The sequence below is a fragment of the Polyodon spathula genome, chromosome 31 (assembly GCF_017654505.1).
Source record: "Polyodon spathula isolate WHYD16114869_AA chromosome 31, ASM1765450v1, whole genome shotgun sequence".
In the NCBI taxonomy this organism is placed as follows: Eukaryota; Metazoa; Chordata; class Actinopteri; order Acipenseriformes; family Polyodontidae; genus Polyodon; species Polyodon spathula.
The window spans coordinates 6,744,844-6,761,682 of NC_054564.1; the positions used below are offsets into that span (position 1 = coordinate 6,744,844).

At 39.9% G+C, this 16,839-nt stretch overlaps 1 protein-coding gene and 1 pseudogene across 1 annotated transcript in view; both read left to right on the forward strand.

Moving 5' to 3' along the window:
* The first annotated feature begins 856 nt into the window (after positions 1-856).
* Positions 857-12,250, forward strand: LOC121303204 (annotated as a pseudogene).
* A 3,942-nt stretch (positions 12,251-16,192) lies between these two features.
* The window catches only part of LOC121303095 (lysyl oxidase homolog 2B-like), a 46,476-nt gene continuing 45,829 nt past the window's right edge, over positions 16,193-16,839 (forward strand). Inside the window, exon 1 of the mRNA XM_041233543.1 lies at positions 16,193-16,424. The gene's annotated coding sequence lies outside the window, so the exon portion shown is untranslated. The remainder of the gene's footprint in view (positions 16,425-16,839) is intronic.

Consider the following 16,839-nt stretch of genomic DNA (forward strand, 5'->3'; position numbering starts at 1 on the left):
TTTTTTTTCGTTTCAATTCGTGTTTTAAGTGTGTTTTGTTTTCCCTGTAAAGTGGTGTTGTTTATACACAAGGTATGATTCAGCTTTTTAGTTCCAGAGATGTCCTCGACGTGTATTCAAGGTAGGAACCTCTGCAAACATTACTTTAAGCGCTCCTAATTGTCCCAACAATTTGCATTTGCTTACAGAAAATACTGTGCAGATTTGACACAGCAGCAAGTACCATCACCTTAACTTTACACACGTGAAGCTCATTTTAAATATCAGAAAATGAAACCTTTTATTAAACCTAATATAAACTGGAGCAGGCGCAGTTCATATGGTTTGGAAATAAGTTACTATAAACACCATGTTATCATTATTTAAAAAAAACAATTATTATTATTATTATTATTATTATTATTATTATTATTATTATTATTATTTACTTCTTATCAGACGTCCTTATCCAGGACGGCTTGCAGTTGTTACAAAATATCACTTTACAAAATATCTCATTACAGATACGAGCAGTCATGAAATACAGTAAAGCGTATTTCTGGATTTCTGTCTTTAGCATAGCTGCTTGTTAATTGGTTGCCTGCACCGTGTGTTAGTTTACACGCTAACTTCCGTTTAAAAGTAAGCACCTTAAACTACCTTTGGGGAATGTAAACAATCTGAACTGTCAACAATGTCTGCTTAATGATATCCAGGATTTGTTAAATGTGGATAGATCTGAAACCTAAACTTGATTAAATCGCAAACTACACCAAATTCAACATCGTGTGTATACTGCCCTGTAGGGATTTTCTTTTTCAAGCGATAGTTTTCTTTGGCGCATGCGCGAACTTTCAAGCACAGAGCTCATGCTGCGCATGCGTTGCCAGGTCTGGTGAAGTAAACGCTACACAATGTAACTCGAAATGATGTATAGTTTGTATCAGTCCAATGTATTGTGTGGCTGTTCGAAGAATATTCATATGTCGGCACAGATGCCTGCTGTAAACCATATCTAGGCTGTTCGGGGCAAGGTGTGCGTTAATGTTGCATAGTAACTAAACTAATGGTTAACGACGTGACATTTTTCTAAACAAAATAACATCTGTTGAGCGGTCATTTTAAAGTTTTTTTTTTTTTTTTTTTTTTTGCATCATAAAACGAGCTTCGTGTCCTTGCTGTATTGATTTGTTTCTTTCTTTTTGGCCCGGGCAGTGATTGCCGGTGAGTTTTGCCTGTTGGGTACGAAGGAGCGCTGTTCCAGGACGATGTTGCGAAACTGCCCTCCGGTTCGCCATGTGGGCTCCGGGCGCTCTATAGTTTACTCGGGACGGAGGCTCCGCGGTGAGCCGCAATGGCGTCAGTTTCAAACTGATAGGCGACAGCGGTTATCCGACTAGCTTTATCAGTGAGAGTAGGTTCAAGGTAGGTTGCACTGGAGGAAGTTTGTCATTGCAAACACCTGAGTGTGCGGGGTTGCAAAGTGACACATCAGCAGCTTCACAGGGACCGGTTCTGCACAGGTGTTCAGGTAAGACACCCGCATTTAACAGTGTGTTAACCCAGCTGTGCAAGTTGTAAAAACATAAGCTGTACCGTTACACGTTTCTTACAATGAGGAATAGCTATATTCGTAATATCAACCGTTCTGGGTAGTGTGTTAGATATAGTATAGTGTCAAAGACGTTATTATTATTATTATTATTATTATTATTATTATTATTATTATTACGTTTAGTCGCAGCGACAACCATAATGCTAACAAGTCTTACCGGTTGTGGTTTTCGAAGTAAAGGAGAGGCGATCATTTTATTGGACTAACTAACAATAATTAATCGCAAGCTTTCAAGAACTCCGTGGCCTCTTGAAAGTAGACGAGAGCAATTAATTCATCTAAAGGGATTTTTAAGAATAGAAATAAAGGAAGCGGCTAATTAAATGAGTTTCTACACCCATTTCCAAGATGTCACGGACTTTATTCAAATTCACAACTTCAGTCACCGCGGTGGCACAGTGGTAGCCTTGGGTATAGCAGAGTGTCAATGGAAACGCCTCCCAGCTACATCTTGTCCAGACCGTTCAGCTCTGTTATACATAGGGGGGAAAGGCAGTGGAAATGATGCATTAACGGCCATGTCTTTCACCAGGTTTCAGGATGGTGTCCATTTGGAGGTCCCCTGTTCTTTGTACTGCAAACCGGTTAAGATGTTTTGACAAAACAGGTTGCTCAACCCTCATTCTATTCCCAGTGCCTTGATCAAAGGAGACGCTATCATGGTGAGGTAGGTGTATCCAAATCAATTTATTACCCAGCTTTTACAGGTGAGGGAGGGAAATAAGACTCCCATTGCATTGCAGTTTGATCCAGTCCCGGGTTTTACTGTAATAAAACACACTCTTGTTCAGCTCTTGTTACCTACACACTGGCAGCAAAACCTGGAATGAGTGAAACTGCTAGGCAATAGGAGTTCTGTTTCCATCCCTGCAGATTGACCCGAGTAAATACACTGTAAGGAAATGAAGACATTTGGGGAACAGCCCTGAAACCTGATAGATACAAAACTGTGAAGTACAGATACACCTAATTCATTCTCTTAAACCATTATTAAGTTGGTCTAAATACACTGTTTGTTTTAATTTTTTTGTTTATGTAAGTATCAAGGTGTGCATGGAATTATCCAATAGGATATCATGTCAGTCTATAAAAATGATCTGAAGAGGGACAGCCAGTTGAAATAGGAACAATCCTGTCCTTTTACTTGCATTTAAAAGACAGAAATACAGTTACTACACAAGCTGTTAGTCAACTAATGGTTTTATAACCGATCCTGTTCTGATGCTTGCCATTGTTGAGTTGAGTAGCTGATAATGGGGTTTGCTTCAATTTGCTTTCAGATGCAGTTTTTCCTGTTTGTTCCCGGCCTCCTGGCACTTCAGGATCGCGCCGGTCTGGTTCCCTCGTATTCTCATCACTGCCCTTCGCCAGATAATCCTGATCGGGCTCTGCATCGCGCTCCTGGTTCTGCTGTACTTCTTCCTCGTCCTGGGGAGGAGCAAGCAGGGCTGGCTACACAAAGACAACATGTTTCACAGGTAGGCTTTGAGGGTCACGATCCTGTTCAGGGTAACATTTTCAGTGTGGGCTTGCAAAGTAACCAAGTAACCAGTCTGGTGTGTGTGTGTACAGGGTTACGACACCTTTTTGAATGCAGTTGATAGTCTCAGTTCATCTCTCTTAAGAGAAGCCAGTATCACAAAACCACCACACAATGAAGCACTGTTAATTTCTGCTAGGGAGGGTTGGTGTTCAGGATTACTGAGTTACATTGAGCTTTGTGCCCAAGCTAGCATACTGCCTGCCTGCCTGTCTGCAGCCTTTGCTGTTGTTAGCATGCCATTTTAAATGAATGTGAAATGTGTAAATGTTGCACACTGCTTGCGTGTCAAATGGATTTTTGGAAAGCTTATAGTAATGTCTGTCTTTAGACAGACTGGTGCTGTTTCTTCTAGAAGTAGGGTCAGTAATGGCTGCAAATATGATGTCTGGTTAGTAATGCCTATAACACTGTAAGTCTGATTTAAATGCAGAAATCTTGCTTTGCTGGATTAAGAAAATAGCTGTTTTTTTTTTTTTTTTTTTTGTGAAAACACCAGATTTGATTTTCCCCTGTGTTGTAGCGACAGTTTACAACCACGGGGTCGAGTTCATTCTGCCAAATTCAAAACTACACGCAGTAGGAACGCATGGATTCTGTGGGACGCCAATCACACATTAAAGATTTCAAGGAGCACACCAATACACGATCTGTAACAATATGCCATCGATCTCAGTAGAACAGAACCCTGTGTGTTTGATTCGACCTGGATTCTATTTTTTATGTGTACTGTAGCGCTATGGCCAAAAGTTTTGCATCATCCTATAGAATTAACTATTTTTTCTTCATAAGGTGGAATAAAACCTGCTGAATAGTGTTACGTTTTGAACATATTGAATTACGTACTGCTTTGTAGTTTCCCCATATACTTAACCAAAACAAAAAATACCAGACATTTTGAAAAATTACATTTCTAAATCTAACATGAAATACTCTGCTACTATTATGACATCCGGTAGACTCTTGCGATAAGTTTATTAAATAAGAGATCTAAATTCCGTTCATTTAAAACCTTGTGATGTCTCAATACTAAAATTCTAGGTGATGCAAAACTTGTGTCCATAGCTGTACATTATAGAAGGAGCGCCTTCTTGTACTGCAGTGACTCAGGTTCCTCTGTTTGCAGGTACCTGGCTCAAGTGACTGACATCGAAGCAACAGACACCAGCAACCCCAACCTGAACTACGGCATCGTAGTGGACTGTGGCAGCAGTGGCTCCCGAGTGTTTGTGTATTGCTGGCCAAGGCACAACGGGAACCCACATGACCTGCTGGACATCAAACAGATGAGGGACAAGAACAGGAAGCCTGTGGTCATGAAAATCAAACCAGATAAGAACTCTGGAGTGCAGAGCAGCAGGTCCACCCAACTCCGCACACGAGGAGTCCTGCAGCCTGCGCAGATCTGCTTTATTAGAAATAACACTAGAAGCTCAGCCGGCAACCGCTTTTTCCAGTCGAATAACGGGTGAGAAATATTAGGAAGCAATCACACTTCTGGTTTCCCCCTCCTTTTTAACTTTTTTTTTTTCTTTCCTAGGGATTTCAGACTTGGCAGTGACTCCAGAAAAAGCCAGCGATTATATTTACACCCTCCTGAGCTTCATCTCTCAACACATCCCCAAGGTGAAGCACAAGGAGTCGCCCCTCTACACCCTCTGCACCGCTGGCATGAGAGTCCTGCCGGAGAGGTAAGAGGCTGAGGATTGAGACCCCAGCACTACAGGTTTTTAACATGGTGTACCAATAATTACCACATTGTTTGAAAGCCACAATTACACAATAATGCTATGTAGAGGACACTGTTGCTGCTTCAGTTTGTGACAAATCACAAGTTTGTGCAACTTGCAGTATTCTTTGAATGTTTAAGACCATAAGGTTTTAACGGCTATATGCAGGAACAACTCTTATATATTGAGACAGTGAGCGCTGACATACTTCCAGGTATATACAGCTGTGGCATCACCTAGAATGTTAGGATTGAGGTGCAATAAAATGTATGAACATACCTTAGCTCTTCCGTTTAACATGATGTAATCAGTGGTATTGCAAAACTCTACCGGCAGCCATAATAGTAGTACAGTGTTTCGTGTTGGATTTTAAAATGTCACATTTCTCAATTTGCGTCTGTTTTTCGTTAAGTATATGTGAAAACTACAAAGCGCCTGTATTTCAATATGTTAACATAACATCATTCAGACTGTATGAAGCAAAATTTGTTAATTCTGTACAGAGGTTGATGCAAAACTTTTTGGCCAGAGCTATATATGCATTAGAAGCAACACTTGAGAGATAGTGTCCATATTATTATTATTATTATTATTATTATTATTATTATTTTTATTATTAATATTGAGAAAGCACACCCTAGCATTAACACTCGGGTGTTTGTTTCTTGAATGTGACTGGGTCGATTTGATTATTGCTTTTGGATAAGACGCAGCTGGATTTTATTAGAGCATTTTACAGCACTGAGGAAATGCCACGGGTTGCTTCCACCACCCTTGGTTATCCCCCCTCAAATCGAGTCCAGCTGAGGCTGTGGGGTGCAGGTTGATAAAAGCGTTTCTGAACGCGGCAGTAAGATGTGTGTGTCTGGTCTGTGTTCGCAGTCAGCAGGAAGCATTGCTGGAAGATCTCCGCACTGATATCCCAGTGCATTTCGACTTCCTCTTCTCAGACTCGCACGTGGAGGTTATCTCCGGCAAGCAAGAGGGTAAGAGAAACTGTAGCCAGCGTCTCTCAATTGGAAGTTTTCTACTGGAAAGTTGGTCAGTGATGAAGTATCTCATTGTCAGTAAGGGGTGGATCAAGTTTACTTTATTAGTTCTGAATGTGTAGCCGTTTAGTACATTCTGTATAACCTGTTAAATCCAGTTTTGAAATGTTTGTTTTACATTCCCATTGCTTAGATACCAGATTGAGTTTTGGTACAATCAGTAAGTGTCTATGGGCTGGTTTTACATACCCCTGTTAGCATTGATTTTGTACTCTTACCTAAGGAAACATTAAATAATGCAAGATTAATGCCAATATAGGTTTGGGAAATGTTAGGTAAATGTCTAAGTGAAAAAAGTGTGACCGTTTGGGTGGGGATCAAGCCAAATGTACAGCATAAGATGCTAAGATTTTATAAAATAAATTAATTATTTTCTTTTATTTCCACATTATAGGTGTCTATGCATGGATTGGCATTCATTTTGTGCTTGGAAGATTTGATCATATTGAAGATGGTAAATATTTAAATTCCGTGATTCCTTTATCCATGGAATAGGGAAATAGTCGGGGGTGGTAACAGAGTTCAAATGGAGTGTTGAACGTTTTAAATATTAACTTTTTTGTCAATGCAGGTTATATATGGCCTGAGTGTTTTCATAGTGGTACAGATTGTCAATTTTATTTCACATGCATTCTTCCTCGTTATTTTACATTCTCTTCCCACAGACAATGAAATGCTATAAACTTCTACACCAAGTACATGCTGCAGTCATTTCTAAAAATGAATCGAGGGCTTCTTACGATAGCTTTTCTGATTGGTAACAAACGTAGCCAATATTTTTAAACGTTCAGGATATGAAACGGATACTTAGACCCGTATAAACAATGCAGCGTGGCTTTAATTAACTACAAGCCCCCCCCACCCCCACCCCCGCATCCCTCTCCTCCTCAGATGACGTGGTGGTGGAGGTGCAGGTGCCAGGCAGTGAGAACCAGGAGGATATTGTGGAGTTCTGATGGCAGCTAAGCAAAGAGCATGCTCTACACCAGTTGGGTGTGTCGTTTCTTTAACTTGACAAGCTCCTGTTTTTGAGCTTTACTAACACAGCATAAATAATTTCAGTATTTTAAAATAGGAGCACAGCTAATGCGGGAATGTATTGTGTTTCTGGAAGATGTTCCTTTTCAAACGCGCACTCGTTTTTTAGCACAGTAATGCGTATGTTCTGCTGCACAGCAGATATAAATAGGCTCGAATGGATTGAAAAAGCAATTAAAACATTGCAAGGAGCACATTGGGAACCACTCAAGCATGAACCTGTAAAACACACTATATAAACTCTGCGCTTACACTAGGTCAGGCACTAAGAGAAAGACGCACATTTTGTGATGACTGCTATGCATACTCTAGGAGGCTGCCCTTGGAAGTGGAGTTCTACTAGAATCACAGAATTTTAACCAAATGTTTCAACTGAATTAGACCTATAGGAAGTGATTGGGCTATCTTTAAAAGGTGCTATATTTATTGGTAGAACATATGGATGTGAATACAGTGAATCCATGTTCGTAGAGAAGTAGTCCTGTTTTTGAGTAGAACAAATGCCCCCTACACACAATACTGCCCTCCCTCCAAAACCCTACCCTTCAGTCCTGGAGAGAGAACACTACACTCTGCATGGATCATGGCGTCCATGGTATTCTTCTGTAGAATCTAAAGTCCACTTTGTAACAGTTTTAAATATCATAGGGAAACAGATTAACTGGCTATGGTTTCAAGTTTGAATAAAAATGTTATTAAAATATATATATAGGATATCAATCCGATATTAACTGCATGGATAGTACGCTTACTGGTCTAATAGTCTGTGCAGCACAGACACCACTGGATGCCTGAAAGACACCAGACTTCAGTCTTTTAAGCAGACTTCTATTTTTTTGTAATGGCGCACCAGACAGAGATTCCCTTGATTATTCTAATTTAGTCAGAAGGGAATGTTGAGAGCTGTTGTGACAAGGCCATCTGTAGCAGCTGACCTAAAACATCCGTGTCACAGGCACTGTGCGTTTTTCATGTGAAAGGCAGCAGTGTTCCAGACATACACTGCTGTGGCTTTGCCTATTTTGCTTCAGCAGTAGAGATCTCAGTAATAGTAACAGGTCTAGCTAATCTATGTGTTTTTCAGAAAGATGGCATTACAGTCTTCAAAGTTGGCATGCTGCAGTTCTGTGCTGTTCGTTGCTAATGCTTTTAAAGGAACAACGCAGCATACAGTTCCGATGTTGTTAAGAGCTCTGTGTCTTTATTGTGTCTCACGCGATGCCCATTGCCCCATCACAAGAAGATTTATAGGAAGGTTTATAGGAAGTAGGAATGCACCGGGGCAGCTGTGAGGAAAGCTATAGGTTTTATAGGAGACATACAGAAATGAATGTTCTGGGTGGTGTAAAAAGGATTTGCAGCACTAGTTAGTAAGCCTGGAAATAATGATCCAAGCAGAAGTAACGATGGAGAATAATGGAGAACACACGCAATGGAATATTGAAAATGGAATCCTGTGCATCACTTTACAAAGTCTGAACCAGTCAAACCTGTTTGTCACAATGGGCAGTCTGGGCTTTAGAGGGACTAGGGCTTAATGGCAAAGATCAATTGCACCAATTACAGCAGAGTTGCATGCTGAAATTGCAATTCTAATTCTATTTTGTTAAATTACAATTAGTCACAATTGTGCTGCAGTAATTGCAATTATAATTACAATTACACTAAAAGGTTACCTAAACCATCACACACATTTAAAGTGTCGACTCTGTTTATTCTAAATAACCGAGCAATGATCTCAGGTACAAATACAGCAAATGGGGTCAAAAAAATGTTATTGAAAATACAAGAATAACAATCGAATGACAAATGTGTAATTGAACTGTAGCCGATCATTTATATAATTACAATTATGCAAGTGTGCCGAGTTTTGTTGTAATTACAATTATGAATTGCACAATTACAATTGAAATTGAATCCAGGTCTGCTCCACTCACTCCAGCAGCAAAACCAGATCACTGAAATCAGTGGTGTGTATCTTTAGCTGTGTGGTCAGTTGCATGGCACATTCTTCTCATCCAGACCGCACCCCATTAAAAGTGCCTTTTAAACCTGCTGAAATGCTCATTCCTTAGCACATGCTATTGAGGGGTTTGGAATCTAGGTGACCTGCTATAGCAGGAGTTATGGCCTCTTATTGGAAGGCTAGATCTTCAAAACTTCTCTTCTCAATGTTTATGAAACTTTGCGTGAGCATCTGCACTTGAGCGTGCTATGAAAATGCGTGTCTAATTAATAATTCAGCCTGGAGCCGTTCAAACTGCTTGTTGCCATCTATGGATTTATTATTGCCTGTAATGGGGGTATTTGTGTAACTTTCGTGCATTTTTGGAATCAAGATCTACTGTTGTTGCAGAGTTACTGCGCCACCAAGTGGACAACGCTGAAAGAGAGGTTCGATCGCGGCCTGTATGCATCGCATGCTGATCTTCACAGACTGAAGTAAGTTCTACACTAGAGATACTACAGGCTTCATCAGCAGCACTAATGAGTTAAAGATCTTAAAGGTGACTCTTGCATTAGTGAAGTTTTGTGTTTAGGTGAAACAAAGGACCACAAATGGTTTGCACATCAAAATTCAGGGGTGGAAATAAAGACTCCCATTGCACAGCGGTTTGATCCATTCCTGAGTTTAGGACGACACACCCGAGCTTGTAACCTACACATTGGGGCTAATAAAGCTTCTATTAAAACCTGGAATTGGTGAAACTAACACGAAATAGTAGTCTTATTTCCAGCGCTGAAATTGTATAAATATTTTAGACACGCTTGTACATCTTAAAGGATCAATAACTAAGGCTAACAGAGATAAGCTCTGTGCGGCTCATAAGGTGTTTTCTATGTTTTTCTGCTCCAGGTACCAGTGTTTTAAAGCTGCATGGATGCATGAGGTTTTCCACACAGGATTCTCCTTCCCAGAAAACTACAGGAATCTGAAGACTGCTCTGCTGGTGTATGATAAAGAAGTACAGTGGACCCTCGGGGCCATCCTGTACAGAACAAGGTTCTTGCCTCTCCGGTAAAGAAATAACATTCTGAACATAACTTTCCCTGGAGCCGCTAGCGGTCCCTGCATTGACTTCAGCTGCTGCCTTTGAGTATGTGCATCACTTTTAACCCTCGTTCCCCAAAAAAGTACTTTTAGGGTGCCAGCACATAGAAAAGAGACGGAGGGAGATAGGGCAACCGTTAGACAAATAACAGCATAGACAAAGGCATTAGCCAAAAGCCAAGAATGCTTATTTGTATAATCCAGGGATAACTAAGTATAGGTGGTTGATGCCATCCAGTGCTGTAAAATGCTCAAAAAAAGCATTTTAGCTAGGGACATCATCCAGAACGTTTCTCTACTCCACAGAATTTGAGTGTGCGTGTTGTGTGTGTGTCTATATATATGTCTATATATATATAATTTTTTTTTTTTTTTTTTTTTTTTTTTTTTTATTTTTTAGGGACATTCAACAAGAGAACTTTAAAGCAAACCATGATCACTGGAGGGGCTTCTCCTTCGTTTACAACCACTATTTATTCCTGGTATGTTTCCTGGTCGTCCTGCTGTCCATCCTGCTGTACCTGCTGCGCCTGCGCCGTATTCACCACCGCATGCCGCGCAGCACGTCCTCGTCGGCACTGTGGATGGAGGAGGGGGGGGCGGCGATGAAGATGCCAGGCACTCTGTAACCAGCAGCTTCCAGAAACCACAACCGTTCAAGAGCAAGAGGGGCTGCGCTGGTCGGCTGCACGATTCCCACGTGGATGAAACGCACGCAGTCTGTACACCTGGGGGCGTGATTGCTTTTTACCCCCGCAGTGATCTGTGTGGCAGTGCGATGCACATTGAAGTTACACAGCTCTGGATTCAGTGGAACTTTTCTTGAACAATTCCTTCTCCACAAATTATTATTTTTTTTTTTTTTCTGTAATCATGCAATATGATTTGTAAAAGTGAAAAATAAAAAAAAAATAAAAAGCTGTTTTTAAATTTGCCAGAATGATTTTATATTCTGTGCTTCCAAACCTTGACATGTGCCCATCTCAATGTAGTAAACCCCGTCAACCCTTGCACTTGATAACCTTTTTCTTTTTGTAAGATGTTTTAGTGCAAGCCGCAAAACCGTTCTGTATGAAGAGTATGGTAATAAGACTTCCCAGCGCTTTTTTTGAAGATTTCTGGGCTTCTCGAAATTAGGTGAAGTGGATTTCCACTTTTGGAACCAGGTCATTATGACATGCTTTTACCTGCACTAAATACCTCTGGCTCTGTCACACCATACTGGAACTGACTGTGGGTGCTGGTGTGCATGGAGCCTGTGAGTGGAGTGGTTTTAAAATTGTAATTACATACCAACTTGCATTTAGACTTCCTAGTGTTTATTTTAATGATCTAAATACAGCTCTGTGTCTGTCTGTCTCTATCTATCCATCTATCTGTCAGTTTTGCGTCACCCTGTAGAATTAATTGTGGTTCATAAAGTTGAGTGAAACCTGCTGAATAATGTTACGGTAACATCTGGAATTACATACCATGTTGTAGTTTTTCTGTATAGTTTTGAAATTTAACATGAAATATTACTGTGCTACTGTTATGACTTCCGGTAGACTTTTGCAATTTCGTTTTGTAGTTTCTTTGATTACATGACGATAAATCAAAGATCTACATGGTTTTCTAAAATGTATTTAAGTGATTATTATTTTAATTGTCTAAATCGCCAAAGTGTAGATGATGCAAACTTTTTTTTTTTTTTTTTAAACATTAATTTTGCTGGTGTTTTTTCAACCTGCCTATTAACATCCCTCTCCAGTTAAAAGTGGTTTTGAAGCTTCTTTATAAACCTATGTTTCTGTAAACTCCAGTATGTGCATATTTGTGTGTGTGTTGTTGTTTTTTTTTTTTTTTTTTTAAATAGTAAATTGTGAAAAGGTTACACATTGCCTTGGATAAGTGATCAATATCGGACTACTGGACCATCACCATTGCATATCATGAATGTGCTGTTAGTGATATTGGTGACTGATTGTTGTGCTTGGAATGGCTCATCTGCTTACTTCTGTTTGTTTGTTTATTTCTCTTATTAATAAACTAGATGCAGCTTCGTTTTCTGAAGCACCAGTGTCACTGCTGTAATAATGCACATTTTATTTATTTTAAATAGGTGGTGAAACACTGCCGTATTTATAAAGGACTATTTAAATTAATTTATCGTTTGCTCAGAAAGGTGTGTCGTCGTTCAAATTGTATTTTTTTCTCTCAAAAAAGGAATGCAGAGTTCGACTGTAATAAAATGCACATAGGAGTTTAAAACTTGACGGTTCTTTATTTCTAATTTTGAAATATTAAGAGGTGTTTTTGTGTGTGTATTTTTTTTTTAAAAAGCAGTACAGAGAGTAATAAACTTGTCTGTTACTTTCTGACAAAACATCGGAACACCCAGTAAGAAACAGAATGTCCAGAATTCCTGGCTGCCCAGGCAACAGTTGCTAAGGAAGCTGGGGCGAGTTTAGTAGAGTCAGGCCTGCCTCTGTTGTAGTTTTGCCGTGAGTGGAAATCCATTAATGACTTGAAAGCGTACATGAAACCCTGGAGTGAATCGACAAGGGTGGTGCGCGTTTTAACAACCCGTTCGACCCAACTAAACGCAACCCAAACCATTGAAAGACAAGTTTGTTAATGTTGCACTTCGATGCAGGGTGTTGCATTGTGCTATAGGGTTATTGTATTAGATCAGAAGATCGCACTGCAGCACTGACTCCTAGGCAGTGAGAACCCACAGGTGGGGATTACTTGTGTAAACAAACGGCGGATGATAGCCTAGTAAATCTCACCGCACTGTCACTTTCCTCTTCACTCCGGCTGCTTTGATCTGCTCGTCAGCTTTCAAAGGCAGTGTTTATATATTAGTGTTTGTTTGCATGTTCAGGTACGCAATAAGCCCTGGAAAAGCACGCAGAAAGTCGGATAGGGTCAGAGAAAGGAGTCGAGTCCTTTGACCTCCTGTGACGGTTATTCATGCGAGCTGCGCAAAGGTATCTCGGTTTCACGGACCTTTCCTCCCGTCAATCAAACGGGGGCCCCGGCATCAAACATTTTGACAGAAGCTTAACTTTGGCGTGATGATAAGAATTTGTCTTAGCTGAAAACCTCAGCTGTAGGTATAGCTACAGTGTGCCATGCGAACAATTGACTATGTTGTTGCTGGAAAAGTATTGCATTTGCTTATCAATGCACACTGAAAGACATTTAAGTCTTGTCTTTCAAAATATGAAGCGTAATAATATAGGTCCGTCTTATAGCAGTCCAAATTTCACAGGAATTTACAAACCAAGTTAATAAAGAGAATCTTAGCGCCATCTAGCGGACCAATAATAAACAGCACTCCCATCTCTTACTGCCTGTATGAATTTTATCCGTGGCAAACGCAGTTGCTCAACTGTCCCTATAGCGAGTGCTAAAGAAATGTCAATGCAATGTTTGGTTTTAATGCACCATGGTTAATTATATTGTATCAGACGCCAAAATATTCCCCCGTCGTTATCCAAGTTGTTGTCTCATATTTGTCATCATTTTTTTTTAAGTTTCAACAGAGATCCTCTTCAAAGAACAGGTGTATAGTTATGTGATGATATTAATTATACCCGAAGCTTGAGAACACGGTAATTCAATAGCACTCTGCGTTGTTTGTCCTGCTTATATGACGCGGGGATTAACAAGATTGATGCCATATGCCGCCTCTTTTCTTTTCCTGCCATGAATGTTTTCATTCTGAGCTCAAGCTGCGTCTTGCCCCCCATTGAAGTGAAATATATATCCCACCTCACTTAATGAGGAATGGAGATTTCCTTTCACTAAGGTAAGGAGACTTGCACAAGCCGACCCGAGGGTGTGGATCAGTGAGGCGCGACACATGCGCGGTGCGAGATCAAGGGTGTCGCATCTCCCGAACCTCCAACTGTTTTAATAGCTGCGTTTAGGGAGCTTCGGCTGCCGCTGCGTTTTTCTCGGACCTGAGGCGTTCAGTTGAGTGTTTATTATCACTTAAGGCATCAAACGAGGCATGCTGGTAACACCCAGACACTGGACAGCAAGCTAACACCTACAACACACTTCCTTCTCTGCGAAAGCAGGCTGTTCTCTGTGTGGTATTATTGGCACCCCGAACGCGAATTCTGCATCGTACGACAGATCTTCATTTTGCAAGTCTGTTTCCAGGGATCAAATACCCCGTATCCAGTTGGATAGCATTTCATTCATGACGTCAGCAAGTGAGCAGTATGCTAGACTTTGATTGAGGGCTCTCGGCTGGTTTTATTTGAGAGATCTTGATACATTTAGGACTAAATACAATAATATTGAATATAACTTTGCATTGCTCTCAGCAGGAGCAAATCAGGACTGTAATAAAGCGAAGGTAAAGCTATTAATTGCAATGATTGTCTTTCATTCTATATAGTACGCATTGCTCATTCAAATGGGCGCATACTGTATTTTACCTATGCTAATCCACCCATTTAAAATACTTATCTTGCGTTTGGATATAGTGGTAGTTCATACTAGGAATTGCTCTGATTCCGAAGAATTACAGCACGTAAACCCAAAACACAGACGGGTTCCTTGCAGTAAACCGATACGTCCACAAGAGGGCAGACATGCGATATGTGATCACGGTTGGGATGCTGTTCTTTGCCCTCTAGTGGCAAAACTGAGTATTGCAAAGCAGTGTATTGTCGCATTAAAAGCGAGTGCTGGCAGCGAAGTACACTGTGTATAAAAGTTTAGACACAACACATGATTTCATGCAGGACTAAGGGTGGGGATTGGGGATTGTATTGCTCATATCTCCTCACTCAGACCCCTTACTTATTAAATACCCGGGTATCTTTGAATAGATCATTGTCTCCTTTTTAAAAATATGCCAAGGGTTTTAATGAGCAATCTGTCCCATAAATTCAATGGCCCCCGAAACAGGATTAAGCTACTATCAATGCTGAATGACTTGGTGCGGCATGTATTCTCTATTTTCCTGAGGGGTGACTGGCACAGTATTATATGCAGTGTTGTCCTTGGCAACCCTCAGCCAGAAACATATTTTTGAGGGTAAATTGAAGAGAAAATGTCACTCAGTCATTCCGCATTGGTAACAAGTGGATTATATTTACGGTAATGTCACAAAGACATCAGATTTAAAGAGAAATAAATGTATGGTTACCATGACATCACAAGCCTGTAAATACCTCCAGTGTTTGTTTTCAAACACACTTTCCCCTGACAAAGGCGTGTTAAACGTTAGGAAGTTGGATCTTTGAGAAAAAAAAAAAAAAAAAAAAATAACGTATTATAGTGGTTTATTTTACAATGTCAAAAAAACATCAAAATAATTTATTTTTTGTTATTGTCCTATAAAAAAAATAGACATAACATTTGTGTCGAAGGCAGAATTTAAAAAAAAAATGCACAATTCAATAACAGATTGCATTAGTTTATTAGTGTTTTAAAGTTTACAGTGAAGTAACTGAAACAGCTTAAGAACTCAATCAATACGCAGTGCAATTGTTATATATTACGCAATGGTTATATATTATATATGTGTGTTTTCACTTGGCTAGTTTGGGGTAATTTGGAAAGGAAGCACTGAAATAGGAATTGCATGATATCTGCTTGGAAGAAAGAAAAAAAAAAAAACAACGTTTAGGGAATGAATACGTTGCAGAGGCAAATTACAGCACAGAGCGCAGAGCGCGGAATAATGCTATGCTGTTTCAGAAAACCAGAATTGGAAAATTACCATCTGCTTTTCTTCTTGTTGTCTTGTGGGTAAAAGATTTTGCGTGACAAGATACTCCACAGAAAATGTTAGTTCTTCCTTGATATATATATATATATATATATATATATATATATATATATATATATATATATATATATATATATATACGTAATATGCATATGTTGTTTATCGATATACAAAATAAAATATGTCTTTTGTCACATCTGAGCTCGCTGGAAAGAGTACGTGCCGCATGTCTTGAAGAAATCAATGGCTGTATTTCATGTTATGTGAACGTGATTATGCGAATAGTTTGTTGAGCGCCGTCCTGTTTGTGGAACGGCTTGCTAGCTTATCTAGCTGTCTTCTGCTCTTGACAGGTCTGCAGTGCATGTCGGGTGCCAGTCACAGATTTCCTCGGAATCCAGGCAAGGTCTCACGATCCATCCGCCAAAGAGCCAGTGGCCATGGTGAGGTCATTCTTCCTGCCGAGCGAAGGGGTGTTCTAATGGGCGTGGATTCGCCTGCAACTCCAGTGAAATTTGGGGAGGTGGTGAAAGTTACAAAAGAACTTCAAGGCTGGAAAGGAAAAGAAAGGGCTAAGGACACTGCAGACGTGCATTGCAACAGTGTAACCCAAGTGTTATGCGGAATTCAAGGCGATACAGGAGACTTGGGCAAGACAAGTGATCTGGCTGTATATATTTGAAGGTATGTGTGCGCGTTTTAAAATGTTTTATTTTCTTGAATAATATAATAATTTGTATGTGTTTATGATGTATGTGCTCTCTTTAGTTTGAACAGTACATGCATATAGTCATGCTGCCTATTTCTATATTTTTAATACAATAGACTAATGCCTAGATATAATCTGTGTAAATTTGCGGCGGAAAAAGGTTCAAATTTTTCTTTCTCTGTTATCATTGGAGCTCTGATTGTGTAACCCTTGAGATGAACACTAACTGTGCGATGGATCTAACTGGGAATAAAACATCTTTTGCACACGAACATCGCTTTCTGACTGCAAGACACTCGTTTACTTCTTATTAAATGAATGCGACGTGTATGTGTTTAAGTTTTAGCACATAGCAAGACAGTTGCGATAGTCTACTGTTAACTGCATCGT